This window comes from Felis catus, chromosome B1, assembly GCF_018350175.1.
Source record: "Felis catus isolate Fca126 chromosome B1, F.catus_Fca126_mat1.0, whole genome shotgun sequence".
In the NCBI taxonomy this organism is placed as follows: Eukaryota; Metazoa; Chordata; class Mammalia; order Carnivora; family Felidae; genus Felis; species Felis catus.
In genome coordinates this window covers 23956244-23973774 of record NC_058371.1, presented here as the reverse complement: position 1 = coordinate 23973774, position 17531 = coordinate 23956244, and the positions used below count along the sequence as shown (strand labels likewise).

The 17531-nt window shown below is 36.3% G+C and overlaps 1 protein-coding gene and 1 pseudogene across 4 annotated transcripts in view; both read right to left on the bottom strand.

The window, feature by feature from the left end:
* SGCZ (sarcoglycan zeta) overlaps positions 1-17531 on the bottom strand; it is a 1094832-nt gene that overhangs the window by 562643 nt on the left and 514658 nt on the right. The gene's annotated exons all lie outside the window — the stretch shown is intronic.
* Positions 15434-17257, bottom strand: LOC101085796 (annotated as a pseudogene).

The following is a 17531-nucleotide window of genomic DNA, read 5'->3' as shown; positions in this document are numbered from 1 at the left end:
ATTTTTTAAAGTACTGATCGGACACTGCATACTGACTTACACATAGGAAAAAAAAAAATGGATACGCACTACATGGAACGTTCAGGAGCCAAACCTCAGTAAGAATCCCAGTACTACCATTTATGACTGATGTTTACCTTGGACAACCTCATTCGGGCTGCTCTCTGGGCCTCATTTTACCTATCTGCAAAGTGGTGAAGGTGAGGATAATGGTAACAATAACAGTAAAACCTATTTACAGGGTTTGCCATGGTAAAATAGTTAAATATTTGAGAAAAGTGTCAGTGTGTAGTGGGAGAGGGAGAGAGAGAGAGAGCGAGCGCATGAGAAGGGGAGAGGGGCAGAGAGAGAGAAAATCTTAATCAGCCTCTAAGCTCAATACGGAGCCTGACTCAGGGCTCAACCCCACAATCCTGGGATCGTGACTTGAGCCAAAACCAAGAGTCAGATGCTCAACCGAGTCACCCAGGCTCCCGTGACTTCCTTTTTTACCCAGAACAATTTTGGAAGTATTATAAAATATGGATGAAGAATCTGACTTTATTTTGAAAGCAAATTAATAGCCACTGTAGATTACCTGGGAAATGACAATGTAATGTATCTGAGAAATAAACAGTAAGTTGCTCTCATTGATGGCCAGTAATTTCTTGGCTCTTTTAGGTAATCTTTACTAGATTTTGAGTGATAATCTAAGGATTTGGCTATGTAACTACCAGTTACAGTTGATCATATATTCAACACAAAATATCAAGTTGTTTCATTAAGATGGACACATAGCTGTGGATTTCTGTTCTCATAATTATCTCATAGACTGAAAATATTTTTCTTGCCTAAGTCGAGTGGGAAATAATTGATTGTATTTGTCAAGAATCATTTTCAATACAGATTATTTTCAAAGGTGTTACAGATACCTGGACCTAGGTTAGAAAGTAAATTTTAAAGGTGCATATCACATTTTTGCTCTTTTAATTAAACTTTTTATTTTGAGATCATTGGAGATTCATTTGCAGTTGTAAGAAATAATACCGAAAGATAACCTTTTACCTTTAGCCACAGTCCCCCTATGGAAGCATCTTGCAAAACTATAATACAACAAAGAGGAGATTGACAATACGGTCATGATACAGAACATTTCCATCACAAGAATCCTGCTTGCTTTTTTAACATTCACATTCATTCACTTTCCACTTTCATCTGAACCCTAGGCAACTACTGATCTGTCCTTTGTTTCTATAATTTTGTCACTTCAAGAATGTTATATACTTGGAATCAAACAGTATGTAACTTTCTGTGATTGTCTTTTTTCACTCAGCATAATTTTTGTGGAGATTCATTCGAAGAGCTTCATGTAACAATACTTTGTTCCTTGGACTGCTGAATGTAGCACAAGTTTTTCAACCATTCACTTCTTTTAAAACAAATTTTTTTTTTTACATTTATTTATTTTTGAGAAACAGAGTGAGGCAAAGCATGAGTAGGGGAGGGGCAGAGAGAGAAGGAGACACAGGATCTGAAGCAGGCTCCAGGCTCTGAGCAAGAGGTCAGCACAGAGCCTGACGCGGGGCTCGAACCCACAAACTGTGAGATCATGACCTGAGCCAAAGTCGGAGGCTCAACCGACTGAGCCACCCAGGTGCCCCTTACCATTCATTTCTTAATGAACATCTAGGTGGCCTCCAGTTTGGGCAACTACAAATAAAGCTGCTATACACATTTGTGTACAGATTTTATGTGGACATAAGTCTTCATTTTTTTCTGTGAAAATGGCCAGAAGTGCAACTGGTGTGTCACATAATATTTACATGTTCTTTTTTTTTAAAGAAACTACTAACTTCTTTCTGGAGGGGCTGAAACATTATACACGCTCACAAACAATGTATGAGTGGCGCAGTGTTCCTACATCCTCAACAGCATTATTAATGTATGGCAACTATTTCGGCCATTCTAATAGGTGTGTAGTAATACCTAATTGGGGTTACCATTTGCATTATCCCCATGGCTTACAAGTTGAACATCTCTTCATATCCTTATTTGCCAGTTGTGTAATTGTTTGGTGAAATGTCTCATGTCTTTTGAGTTTCCTAGTTGAACTGTTTGATTTTTTAATTGTTGAGTTTGTTCTTTAAACTCTCAAAATATTCTAGATACTACTGCTTTATCAGATATGCAGTTTACAAGAATTTTCTCTTAGTCTACAGATTATCTTTTGAATAAAGGGGACACATTTTACTCCACAATTATCATTATGCTTAGAAGAGTGACTTAAAAATGAAAGAAATTATAGTGAGTATATAGGCATAGAAATAAAGGTTTGGAGATCGGGGTGCCTAGCAGGCTCAGTCAGGAGAGCATTCAGCGCTTGATCTTGGCTGGGGTCTTGAGTTCGAGTTCCATGTTGGGTGCAGAGATTACTTAAATAAATAAACAAGTGAAAAAAAAATTTAATAAAAATATGGGGATTCAACTAGGGAATCAAGATTTGAACAGAGAAACAAATGTAACATCCATATTGTCAGCATCCCTTTAAAGGGACTGATGTATCAACTCAGATGCTGCTCATTAAAACCAGGATGAGACCAACAAGCAGTGTTAAATTATTTAAAGGATTTATTTTGATACATTGCGTTCTTTCATGTGTTTCAGTTAGTATATGGTTTACCTTAATCTCATTACATTGATGACTTTAAGAATCTTTTATCACCTATTGATATCACTTGCATCAATACTTTGGATTCTATGAACATAAAATACAATGAATGATACTCTCTGAGAAGAAGCATGTTCGAAAAAAAGTAAATAGCATCTGCCGCTAAAAATCTTGCATTTTTCTAAAATTCTATGCATGGATTGTGGTGAGGGGAGTGGGCTCTCTGCCTAGTTTGGCAACCCAACTCTGTCATCATGCAATTCTGGTTAAGTTATCTGTAAAAAGCCATTTACATTTTTAGGAAGGAAATAAAGGAGATATGACAGCTAAAGCTCTTAGCACTGAATCTGCCATACAATAAGTGTGCTATAAATATCAAACCTATTTGTATCACTATTTTTGAAGAAACACTGCTTTCCTTGTGGTTTTATTACAACTATGTTTATCTGGAAATTTCCATATCCCATTAATCATCTTTATAATATTTAATATAACCTACCAAGGAAAAGAAAGGTGTGTATTTCCTTCTTCCTTTGTTTCAGTATCTATGTACAAATCTTCACCAGCTGCCACTAAAAGATGCTAAAATTCTTATGTTAAGTCTGAAACTAAATTTTAAAAATTCAATAATTAATATTATATAGATTATGCACATTGACAGAGGTAGGTTTTCCACTTTGATTTTTACTGAATTTAAGCTTCAGAAAAGCAAATAATCCTAAAGAAAGGGCTTTGAGAGAAAGACCTAAATAGCAGCCCCACCTCCTGGGGTGGTGTGTGACATTTGCAACATTAGGCCCTATGACATAGGCCTAGACAAGAAACTGATACTGCATGTTCCCTCTCAATTTTTAGACATTCTCTCTGTGTGTCTAAAATAACCATGGGGCTTCCGTATCTTGGCAATTGTAAATAACACTACAATAAGCATAGGAGTGAATATATCTTTTTTGAAATAGTGTTTTTGATAGACAAATGGATAAGGAAGATGTGGTATACATATATAGTGGAATATTACTCACCCCTGAAAATGAAATCTTGCAATTTGCAACATGAATGGATCTAGAGGGTATTATTATTTTTTTTTTCTTTTTAGAGGATGTTATCCTAAGTGAAATAAGCCAGACAAAGACAAATACCATATAATTTCACTTACATGTGGAATTTTAAAAAAACAAAACAAATGTAAACCACCACCACAACAAAGAGAGAAACAGATTCAAATACAGAAAACAAACTGGTGGTTGCCAAAGGAGAAGGTGATGGAGAATGGGCAAAATGGGTAAAGAGGATTAAGAGGTACACAATTCCAATTATAAAATAAATAAACCAAGGGGATGAAAAGTACAGCATTGAAAATATACTCAATAATATTATAAAATACTGATCATGGTGAGCATTCCATAATGTATATAATTGTTAAATCATGATGTTGTATGCCTGAAACTAACATGTCAAATATACTTAAACATTGTTTAAATAATAATCACGTGGCTTCTAATGTTTCTGCCAAGCATCCACCTGCCTTCCAAATGTCCTAACAAATAATTTCATTATATCCAAATCCCATAAAGTATCCCATTACTGAAATGTTTGTAAATCACAAAAGAAATACTGGCAACATGTGAAATAATAAATGCCCTCTCTGTTGTTGGTAATGTCCACACTGCTGTTTTAATCAGTTACAATCAGGGGCTTACGGGAGAGCAGAACTCACATATAGAGCCTTAGACAGATGCCTTGTAAATAAACACATATACATATATATAGAGAGAGATTATTATAATTGGTGACCAGTTGCAGTGCATCAGAAAATTGTTAGTGTTCTTTTAACCTAACAATCTTTTATCTGCTTAACAAACAGCAGGTTGTAGGCTGTAAAAGCACATCAGAAATAACATGTCAATTATATCCTATCAGCACACAGATAAATGTCCAACTGCTTTGCTTGGATTTTTCTGTACATAAACAAAAACATATTTATCAGAGTTTGGAATTGAGAAGGAGAGCAAAACTCATTTTGTCAATACCTTTGTAGAGAGATCAGGTCATATCTTTTGCTTCTAAGATTTGCAAAGAAAAACTGAAGCATAATTTTCTAAGTAAAAAAAAGATAACAAAACTAGGGTACATTTATTCATTCTTTTATCTTTTTGAGAGAAATAGTATCTGGCATCACTCTGCTTGTATCTGAAGATTTGGAGGGTTGGAGTACTACCATTTCAACCTTATTAAAAAATACTATTTGAATTTCCGTCTAAGCAAGTACTGAGATATTCTATAAGAATGAACTCTACAAAGATAGATGATAGATACATGGATAGATAGATATTACATTACTATCTTTAATGCTCAATTTTCCTGAAAGCAGGCATGATGCAAATGAAAACTTGAAAGGCTCTAAGAACTATTTTTCTGAATGGAAGAAGAGTGAAGAGTAATCCAAAATGTTTGGAAAGTACATCAGTTCCGTACGTAACGTCACAGGGTCCATCTGACATGTATAATTCATGAATAAGTCTAGTACACAAAGTCAGAAAAATCTTTGGGACACTAGAGATGTACACGGACAAACTGCATCCTAAGGTGTTTCCATAGATACTTTTCAAAGTACCATTTTGCGATCCATCACTAGGCATGTTAGAAACTGAGTACAAACAATGTAGGAGATTACAGCCACCATAATACTGACTTTACATTGTCATGAAAGCTCTTTTTTACCAGATCCCATGAACTTTCAGAGAAATATATCTGAACTTCTATTTTAAAAAAGATATTAATAAAGTAGTCTTATTTTATTTTTGGAATATCGAACATTGCAAAAATACATAACTCTTTTTCTGACACTGCATTGAATACTGTGCATTTATATGCAGTTTAGACCACCAACATACAAAGAAATCTACAATTATTCTAGAAGAGTAAAATCACAGTATCTTGAATTATCATTACCATTGAACATTTGTTGATTTTCATTATGTTTGACCATTTTGTTATTTTAGAATGAGAAAAACATGAAATCAAAGGGCTGATGATTGAGAAAATCATAAAAAATAAAAAAGACATAATAATGAAAAATAATAAACGTATAATTGTTGAACATATTTTCTTACATATGAGCTCAGCTCTTTTAACAATACTAAAACTAGAGTTCACATATACTTCCTCAAGGACAATTTGAACTGTGATCCACTAAGCAGCCTGAATTCATTTTCAAATAAATTCAATTCATGCTCATAGGCAAAAAAAATTTTGTTATGAACATATCCAGCACTTGAATATATAATGTTTTCTGCCAAATCACACTTGACTTTAGACTCTACTTGGTTTGACTTTAAAAAAAAAAAAAAAAAAAAAAGAAGACGAGGACGACCTCAGGTTGTTTTCCTCTCTGACGTTTAAAAAAAAAAAAGTCATGATAAATTGGGCTGTTGCCTTTGCAGATAAAATTTAAAACCTGAATTTCTACCCAGATTTATAAGCCGGAATTCACTCTTAGCTCTGTTTTAAACTTCATAACTTATTTTAAAATCTAAGTTTTGACTACTCTTTCATCTATATGTCTTATAAGACATAGCCTTTGTCCAAAAGCAATAAGTTCTGCCTATGACCCTAGGCTGAAGTTGTGAGGAAATATGGAGGCACTATTCTGTCACAGAACAGCAAAAAGGCTAATGTGGAAGGATTTATATGAGGAGTGTGAATGAAAATGCCAACATCGTGTGGTCTCATTATTATTGCATTCTTTCTTAATCCACATAGAAACCAAGCCATCAAAGAATAGAAGACCCAGGTAGGGGGAAAGATTCTTCCCCTTGTTACACACTAAACAACACAAAGATGAGTTTACTATGATATCCTGGAAGCAATAACGAAGCTTATGTCTTTGTTAGCTAAAACAGTTTGTCAAAACAAGTCAAATTCATCCATAGGTTCATCCACTCCAACAAGAAGTTACCAAGCTCTTTCGCCTTTGGCAGTTTTGCAAAAGTAATCACAATGTGTTCATGCATCGTTAAGAATTGCTACAGTTTATATTCCAGGTTTTAGAATTAGGGCTTCGAGAGGCTGCCTTTCCAAACATACTGAAAATGTGAACTTTTCTGTTGTAGCTGTAATGCATCCATTGTGTTTGGTAATTTAAATACATTAAATTGTACCAAGAAAAATTATTTGCAATTCTCCCCATAATCAGAGCAAAATAGTCTGCACTTTATATCTTTGTTGTACTACATACTAGTACTGTAAGTTCATCATTAGTCTCTCAAACCTGTATCTTTCAATTTGTCTAGAAAAGTAAATAATTGTCTGTAATTAGAGAGTTAAAGTATTTCCATGTGTCTTTTAATGTGCTAAGAACCTCCAATGAGAATAGCAATGATCAGTTAGATTGAGACTAACAAAATACCAACAGATGTAAACTGCTGAAAGTGCTTATACCTGAGGGAAATGATCCAACTAATATAATTGAATTGGGACACATTCTGTAATAAGCACAACAACGCAATGAAAAAATCAGGGCTCTGAATCTTCCAAGGCCTGTTCTAAGTTCCTTGCATATTTTGACACATTTACTGATTAAATAACTCCTGTGAGAGATGCTATTCTTGCCCCTCATTTTAAAGAGGAAACTGAGGTACAAGGGGTTTAATAATTTCCCCATATTTACACTGCTGGTAGGGGTCAAGGCTGCCATTCAAGCCCAAGCAACCTGGCTAAACAGTGTGTGCACACACGCTTAATCTACCGCACTGAAGTGATCGTGCCAGTGCACAGGGTGGAGCCATAACGAGACTGGCTGCAGAGAAAGAACTGGTTGGTGAGCGTGCATGTAAAGAAGCCATGTTCCTAGAGCTCAGGCTTCCTCTACGCTTGGCAGGGGCCAAGGAGAGCAGCCATCCAGGGAGCACTCTGCTGCCTCTTCTTCAACTCACTTGGGTTTATACACGTCATAGGATCTCTGCCCTTCAGACTGAGATGTAAAGCACTGGGTCAGCCACCTAATAGAACTAATTTCTTCAGCGACCTCTGAAAACATTTGAAAACGTGCAGGTGCCAGTGTATGAAGAGGCCCACAGCAGTACAACACCCGGTGTCTTGCGTGACCTCTTGTGCCTTCCTCTGCTCTGGCACTGCGTCACTGGCCTTCAACTCTGAGCAACTAATTTACTTAATAAGAGTTCCTTCTCAGGCGTTAAAGTAAAAGCACTTTTATTAATAAATGGGATGACATCATTTGATTTAAATTTTTATCCGGGCAAAGAAAAGGCCAAGTTTGAAAAGTTTCATACATTTAGTGCTGCCTATCTTACCTGATGGCCATGCAATTCTTTGGAAAGGCATAATTATAGGTTAGCACAAACACAATTACATTTCCTCAAGGAGGACTTATTGTGTAACTTTCTATTACAAACTTCACTTCAGAGTGTCCAGCGGAGATAAGGGCAAGGATTAGAAAGACTATGATTAAGAAAGGAGAAAAAGAAAACTCATAAATTAAGCATGAGTATTTTATATTCGTAACACTCAGTGAAAATATTCATTTTTACTTCTACACCATATTACTGCTGATAAATATTTGTATATAACAGTAGGGATAATAATATGAATAATTTCAAAAGAAATCAGAAACAAAAGGGAAAAAAAACTCCTCCAAATAAATGTATTAACTTTCCTAATTATAAATATACACTGGAGACCTTTTCTCAAGCCTACTCATATGCCTTTTTTCAATATAAATATACTAATACGATGAATTATTGATTATGTCACCATTTTTGCCAGTCTTTTCTTAATCTCGTAAGACAGCATTTCTAAAATATGAAGACAAAGTTACAATGGAAACAGAAACTATTTTCCAATTTTTGAATAATTATTGAAAATTTTACCTACAGATCCAGAAATTACTTTGACTTCTTTCCTTTTAGAAATAAAAGGATATCAGTAAGAATAGAAAATACTGTAGGAATTTTAAAAGGCTCTAGGTAGTTTTCGATATCTTCTTAAATCCTTTGAAGAGATTTATTTGACATTTATTTAGTAGTTATTTATAAATTCATTTTGAAAGCTATTTCATTGCCTATTAAAAATCTGAAACTATTAGACTATTCAGTGTATAAGTTATTAGAAGTTGTGTGATTTCAAAGCATCTACCACACTATGTGTATACTCTATACTTCAAAGACTATCTCTAAATATTTGTTGATTAGCCAGATGTGTTATTTGAAGAACATTCTTGAAAGAAATTTCATGATGCATTTGAATTGTAAGGTAGTTGTTAATTTTTTTTAATCCATCTATGTATGTAATCAAGAACATCAAAAAAGAGCTTCCATATGTTATAACTACACTATCAAAGAATGATTCCTGGGTCATAAAACACATCTTAACAAATTTAAAAGAACAGATTGTATACTGTGATATCAGCAAAATGGCAGTATAGGAATTTCTGGTATCCATCCTCTCCCAGAAACATTAATTTGAACAACTATCCATGCACCAAAAAAATACCCTTACAAGAGCTACATGTTACAGGCAAGTGATTAAAGTTCCTAGGTGAAGCACAGAAATTAGAAAACGTACACTGAGAAGAGTAGGAAACATAGACTCACGTAACTGCCATTGTCCCTCCCTCAAGCCTGGGCCACTCGGCATGAAGAGAAACATTCTCCACTGGACAGAAGAGTGAAATGAGTGCCCAAATTCACAATGGACCCCAGTGCTGGCCTGATTCATCACCAGGCCAACTCCTGTAGTCTCTAATATTGTAGTGTATTAATCCTAACTGTAGTATAAAGGTTAAATGACAAAAGTATTAAAAATAACTACAGCTTCAATAGTTTGTTAATGGATACACAGTGTAAAAAGAGATGAGTTGTAACATCAAAAGCATAACATATGGGGGGAGAGTACAAAGGTAGAATATTTGTATGTGATCTAAGTTAAGTTGTTATCAGCTTAAAATAGACTGTTATATCTCTAAGATGTTTTATGTAAACCCATGATAACCACAAAGCAAAAGCTTATGCTCAATTCACAAAAGATAAAGAAATTAAAGTACATAACTAAAAAACAAATCATGACTTCACAAGGAAAGATAGTAAAAGAGAAAGGAAAATGGAACTACAGAAGAGCAAGAAAACAAGTAATAAGATGGCAGTAGTTACTACTTCTTTATCAATAATTGCTTTAAACACAAATGGATTAAATTCTCCAATCAAAAGGCACAGAGTGGATAAACAGCTTGAAAAATCAAGACCTAACTGTATGCTGCCTACAACGGACTCACTTAAGCTTTGAGGATGCACAGGCTCAAAGTGAAGTGATGGGAAAAGTTATCTCATGCAAAAAGAAACCACGGGAAAGCAGAATAGCAATACTTACATCAGACAAAACAAAATGTAAGTAAAGACTACAACAAGAGAAAAAAAAGGTCATTATATAAGACAAAGGGGCCAATTCATCAAAAAGATATAACAATCATTAATATATATGCATGCAACAACAGAGCACCTACTTAAGAAAATAACAGCAGATCTGAAGGGAGAACTAGGCAATAATGTAATAATAGCAAGGAACCTGAATATCTTTCAACAACAGATAGACTATTCAGACAGAAAATCAGTAAGGACACACTGAAATTGAATTATACTTTAGACGAAAAAGACATAATAGAGGAATTTAAAAATGTTTAGAACTAAATGTAAATGAAAACATCAAAATTTATGGGATGCAGCAAAAGTATTCTTAGATGGAAATTTATAGCAGTGAATGTATATATTAGAAAAAGAAAAGCATATCTAAAATCAGTAATCTAAACTTCCACCTCTGGAAACTAAAAAAAAAGAAGATAAAAATCCAAAGCAAACAGAAGAAAAGGAGTCATAAGAGTGAAATCAATGAAACTGAAAATAGGAAATCCAAAGAGAAAATCAAAAAAGGTAAAAAGTAGTTCTTTGAAAAGTTCGACAGGACAACCAATAAAAAGTAGAGAAGAGACAACTTTATTAATAAAAGAAATGGGATAGGGGATATCACCATAGATCACATAGGCTTTAAAAGGATAATTAAGGAATACCATGAACAACTCTAGGCCTACAAATTTGATAACCTAGATAAAATAAACCAATTCCTTGAAAAACACAATTTACCAAAACTCACACAAGAAAAAATAGACAATCTGAATAGGTCTCCATCTATCAAGAACTTGGGTTAGCAATTAATAATCTTCCCAAACAGAAAGCCTCTAGGCCCAGAAGCGTTTGGTCATGAATTCTACCAAACATTATAAAAACAAAAACAAAACAAAACGAAACACACAACATACTGATTCTGTGCAGTCTCTTTCACAATAAAGAAGAAGAAATACACACCAACTCTTTTTATGAGGCCAGTATTACACCAATACCAAAATCAGGCAAAGAGATTATAAGGAAATTGTACACCAATATCCCTTGAGAACATAGATGCAAAAGTCCTCAACAAAATATTAGAAAATTAAATCTATCAATATAAAAAAAAAATAGTACACCATGACCAAGTGGAACTTATCTTAGGTATGCAAAGCTGAGTGAACATTTGAAAAACAATGTAATCCACCAACAGCCTAACAAAGAAATATCACATGATGTTACCAATAGATTCTTTTCTTTTTCTTTCCTTCTTTCTTTCTCTTCCTTTTCTTTTCTTTCTTTTCTTTCTTTCTTTCTTTCTTTCTTTCTTTCTTTCTTTCTTTCTTTCTTTCTTTCTTTCTCTTTCTTTCTTTCTTTCTTTCTTTCTTTCTTTCTTTCTTTCTTTCTTTCTTTCTTTCTTTCTTTCTTTCTTTCTTTTCCTTCCTTCCTTCCTTCCTTCCTTCCTTCCTTCCTTCCTTCCTCCCTCCCTCCCTCCCTCCCTCCCTTCCTTCATTCCTTCCTTGCTACCTACCTACCTACCTACCTAGATATAGATACATCTATAAAACTCTCAGTAAACTAGGATTAGAGGGAACTTCCTCAATTCCAAGAATATCTACAAAAAACCTATAGCTATCATCACACTTAATGGTGAGAAATTTGAAGTTTTCTCAGTAAGATCAGGAACAAGGCTAGAATATTCCTCCTCACCAGTTCTTTCCAACATTGTACTAGAAGTCTTTGCTAAAAATCAAAAAAGAACAGGAAATGAAATGTGTACACTGGGAAAGAAGACGTAAAATTGTCTTTGTTCACAGATAACATGATTGTCTACATAGAAAATCTGAAAGATTCAACCAAAAAAACCCCTGGAACTAATAAGTGATTACAGCGATGCTGAGGGATATAAAATTAAGATACAAGAGTCAATTTGTTTCCAATATGTTGATAATGAACAAATGGAATTTGAAGTTAAAAACATAATGCCATTACATTTGCATCATGAAAAATAAAATGCATAAGTATAAATCTTTTTTTTTAATATATGAAATTTATTGTCAAATTGGTTTCCATGCAACACCCAGTGCTCATCCCAAAAGGTGTCCTCCTCAATACCCATCACCCACCCTCCCCTCCCTCCCACCCCCCATCAACCCTCAGTTTGTTCTCAGTTTTTAACAGTCTCTTATGTTTTGGCTCTCTCCCACTCTAACCTCTTTTTTTTTTTTCCTTCCCTTCCCCCATGGGTTTCTGTTAAGTTTCTTAGGATCCACATAAGAGTGAAACCATATGGCATCTGTCTTTCTCTGTATGGCTTATTTCACTTAGCATCACACTCTCCAGTTCCATCCATGTTGCTACAAAAGGCCATATTTCATTCTTTCTCATTGCCACGTAGTATTCCATTGTGTATATAAACCACAATTTCTTTATCCATTCATCAGTTGATGGACATTTAGGCTCTTTCCATAAGTATAAATCTAACAAAATACTTACAAGATCTAATGAGAAAAAGTATAAAAATCTGATGAATAAAATCAAAGAAAAACTAAATAAATGGAGAACTATTCCGTATCCACAGACGGGAAGACTCAATGAAATCAAGATGTTGGGGCACCTGGGTGGCAATTAAGTGTCCGACTTCCGCTCAGGTCATGGTCTCACAGTTCATGAGTTCCAGCTCCACTTTGGGCTCTGTGCTGACAGCTCAGAGCCTGGAGCCTGCTTTGGATTCTGTGTTTTCCTCTCTCTCTGCCCCTCCCCCACTCACTCTTTGTTTCTCTCTGTCTCTCAGAAGCAAATAAACATTAAAAAAAAAACAAGATGTCAATTCTTCCCAACTTGATTATAAATTAAATACAATTCTAATCAAAATCCTAGCAAGTTATTTGATGGATGTTGACAAAATGATTCTAAAGTTTACATGGAGAGGCAAAAGTCCCAGAATAATCAAATACTGAAAGAGAAGAACAAAGATCGAAGACTGATGTTACCTGACTTCCAGACTTATTTTTACAGCTGTAATAATGAAGACAGTGTGGTACTCGCTACAGAATAGGCAAGGAGATCAATGGAACAGAATAGAGAGCCCAGGAATAGTATCATAAATACAGTTAACTGGTATTTCACAATGAAACTAAGGCAATACAATGGAGCAAAGATAGTCTCGAAAACAAATGGTGCTGGAGTGGCTGTACATGCACATGGAAAAAATAATCTAGACACACACCTTGTACCCTTCACAAAAGTAACCCTACTGGATGATAAATTTTAATGTAAAAAACAAAACTGTGAAACTAAAAAAAAAAAAAAAAAAGCCTAGATGACCTTCAATACAGGATACCTTTTTAGCTACAATACCAAAGATATCCATGAAACAAATAATTGATAGGCTGGACTTCATTAAAATTATAAACAATTCTCTGTGAAAGACACTATCAAGAGAATAAGAAGACCAGTCAATTGGAGTAAATATTTCCAAAATATTTCTGATAAAGGATGGTTATCCAAAATATATAAAGAACTCCTAAATCTCAACAATAAGGAAACAACCTGATTAAAAAACAGGCTAAAGATCTTTACAGACATCTCACAACAGAAAATATACAGATGGCAAATGAAAATATGCTCCATTTCATATGTGGTGGTCAATCATAATTACAAAAAGTTCATCTTTAATAAAACCTAACTTTAGATAGTAATGAAGTTTCCTTCTGATTATTGTAAACATGATATTTACAACTAAATTTACTAAGCAACAAAAATGCTTTTGGTATATGAATCAACCCACTGACTACATGGACTTAACCAGTTGATCCAAAGTGTCCCTGGTCAAAGAGATGATTATCAGTCTCTTCTTAAAAGCCTCTTACCGAATAAATTCGTTTAATAAATAAAAGATAACATCCAATGTCCTTGTCATCTATGTTTTAGAGCCTCTCCATGAATAGTCCCTGACCACCCCCTCACCTTCTCATTCCATCCCTCTCCTCACCAACTTCTCTGTAGCCATTTCCTCCTGCTGCTTCTTGAACACATCGAGCAATGTTTTGTTCTTTTGTCTGGAAAGTTTTGTCCTCAAATAGCTCATATGTTACTCTTTTCAAAAAATTCATTTATTTGTTTATTTATCTAGTAACTCTACACCCAACTTGGAATTCAAACTCACAACCCCAAGGTCAAGTGTTGCATGCTCCACCTACTGAGCTAGGAAGGTGCCCCTCTCATACTTCACTCTTAAATCTTTAAAAAAAAATTTTTTTTTCAACGTTTATTTATTTTTGGGACAGAGGGAGACAGAGCATGAACGGGGGAGGGGCAGAGAGAGAGGGAGACACAGAATCGGAAACAGGCTCCAGGCTCCGAGCCATCAGCCCAGAGCCTGACGCGGGGCTCGAACTCACGGACCGCGAGATCGTGACCTGGCTGAAGTCGGACGCTTAACCGACTGCGCCACCCAGGCGCCCCTTAAATCTTAACCAAATAGGTCTACATCTATGAAGTCTTCTCTATCAATTTTAAAACATTTCTTTCCTGTGTCTCTCTTTTCTTCCAACCTAACATTAATTCTTTGTAGCACTATTAACCAGCATTATATTGCTTGTTTGTTTACTGTCTATCTCTCCTACTAGAATGTTACTCCATGAGAGAAATCAGTCTATTTTATTCATTATCCTCAGTGCCTGGAATTGGATCTACTCCATGGAAGATATTCAACTGTTATATATTACAGGGAGTGAATGAATGTGGTGATATGCCTGAGAAAGTGTTGCCATCATTCATAGTTAGGGATTAAGTTAACCATATATAAACGTCATGGTTAAAGATATATGAGTGACTTCTTTCTCTCAGTAATATCCCTTGAAAAATGGATAACTATTTTGCTAAGCAGTATTTTCACTATAGTATTGTTTAAACATTATTAACATTTAAACATTTAAACATTAAAATATTGTTTAAACATTATTTTCTTAAAAACTACTTCAAAATCAGGGTTTTCTCTCACAAATGATGAAGAAATTTGGTTCTGCCACTCTATACTCAATGCATTATTACTTTCAATTATAAAATGTTTCCATTTTTCACAGAATTTATATGGAAACCTGAAAATTCTTAAGTGATACATATAAAATTCATTAGTCATATAAAAATTAAGCACATTTTATATTAATATCAGCACACTAATTTCCTTATTCACAAATACCTTATTAAATAATTTTTTAATGTTTGTTTTTGAAAAGTGGGGGAGGGGCAGAGAGAGAGGAAGACACAGTATCTGAAGAGGCTCCACGCTCTGAACTGTCAGCACAGGGCCCAATATGGGACAGAAACCCACAAACTGTGAGATCATGACCTAGCCAAAGTCTGACGCTCAACTAACTGAGCCACCCAGGTGCCCCAAACAATTTTAAAGCTATTTATTTATTTGTTTGTTTTCTTTTTCCTTAATAAAAAAAGACCCCAATATCAAGATAGCAAAGGGGAGAGCAAGGAACACACCCCTTGATGTACAGAAATGGGGGGCAGGGGAAGGATAAGCTTCGAAAGGAGGGAGGGGAATGTCATTAAGGCAGCAAAATATTCTCTGTAAAACGATGGAGGAGGAGTTTCCACAGCCCCAGAGATGAAGGCTTCATCAGAGGCCAAGGCTAAGATGGCTTCACAGTGGGGGGGCTCTCCACCCAAGCGTTCGAAGGAAGAGAAAAGTGATGGACTTCTTCTCTGGGTTCAGCTTCAGCCACTCACTGCTTGCTCTGGGTTTACCTTCTGCCAATTTTAGGTAAAGGTGCGGCAGGGATTCACTCGTGTGGGTTCAAAGTCAGCATCTCCAGCAGCAGCTGTGCTCCAGACTCCTCTATCTCAGGTACCACTTACTGCGCTGGGCTGGGCCCTCTGAGGAAAAGGCTCCTCCAGGCAGAGACACATTTCAGGGCCAGTCATACTCGGGGGGCACCCGACCAGGTCAAAGATCTTGCCTAACTGGTGAGCTTCAGACTTTCCACAGGAGAGCCTTGCGAGGAAACACCTCTGCGAAGATACAGCCAACACTCCACATGGCCACGGGTGTTGCATGCGTAGACTGCAAAGAACGTCTGGAGAATGGTGCCAGAGGGTAACAACCACAGGTATCACTGCCATAGCTGTAGATTCTGGCCGGGCCAAAGTCAGCCAACTTGACTGTCCCACCATTTGTCACCAGAATGCTCTCTGGCTTCAGATCTCAGTGAATGATACAGTTGGCATGAAGGAAATCTAGGCCTCTTAGAACTGGCGCATCATTTCCTTGATAGTCTCCACTGGCAAGCCTGGTGGGGGGGCCTTGTCCAGATACAGCCTTTGGTCTTGGTCTATGTGCTCAAACACCAGGGTCACTTTGGTCTCTCAGGCAGTTTGGGCCATGGCACAAAGGTCCATCAGGTGAACAACACTGGGATGTTCAAAAGCTTCCAGCTGCCTCAGTAAGGCCACCTCATGAACTGTGCTGATGGGAAGGCCCCCGCCAGCAACTCTTCCATTAGGAACTCTCACACTCTTGAGGGCCATAAAGTGGCCACTGTGGGGACCATGGGCCTTGTGTCCATAGGTACCAACACCGATCTCAGCCACTGGCTCATACTGGGGAGTAGCCATTCTCAGATCAGAAGAGACCCTCACTCCTGGCCGGGAGCTGCTGGGGACAGCCCATTATCGGGGCACTGGAGCCAGATCCTGCTGTGCCATACACTCAAGCTCTGTCCACTGAGGCTGGACATATGTGCCCGGCCACAGACACAGTCTGCAGGCCCCCTCACCACCACCCTCACCATGGGACCAGCTGCCAAAGAGGCACGCACAAACTCTGATTTTAAAGCTACTAAATTTGCATTTGTGTCTTTTATTTTCATAACTCAGTACTTCATTGACTGAATTACATTTCTTACTTATAAGACAAACTTTTTTCTGGTGGGTTAAAAAAATATCTACAAAACATAACAAATAAACAGGTATTAAAATAAACATTTTTTTTTTTTTAGATTTAATGCAAACAATGTAATTGACAGGTTGTAATTTGTTCAGATTACCCTTTTTCCTTGAAAATACTTTGAAACCACATCATGTATGAATATATTGCAAAGAAATACCCTCTTCAGAAAGATAAAAATTTCTAGGGGCCCCCGGGCGGCTCAGTCGGTTAAGCATCTAACTTTGGCTCTGACTTCAGCTCAGGTCAAGAACTCTCAGTTCACCAGTTCAAGTCCTGCATGGGGCTCTGTGCTGACAGCTCAGAGCCTGGAGCCTGATTCGGATTCTGTGTCTCCCTCTCTCTCTGCCTGTCCCCGACTTGTACTCTGTCTCTCTCTGTCTCTCAAAACTAAATGAAACATTAATTATTTTTTTAAAGATAAAAATTTCTATAATGCTTTATACCCTTTTGGCAGCCAGTCCTTGTCGTTTCGATAGACAGCATAGCCTTCAGTGAAACACGTGTGGAGGAGGGAATTCTGTTATCTGCA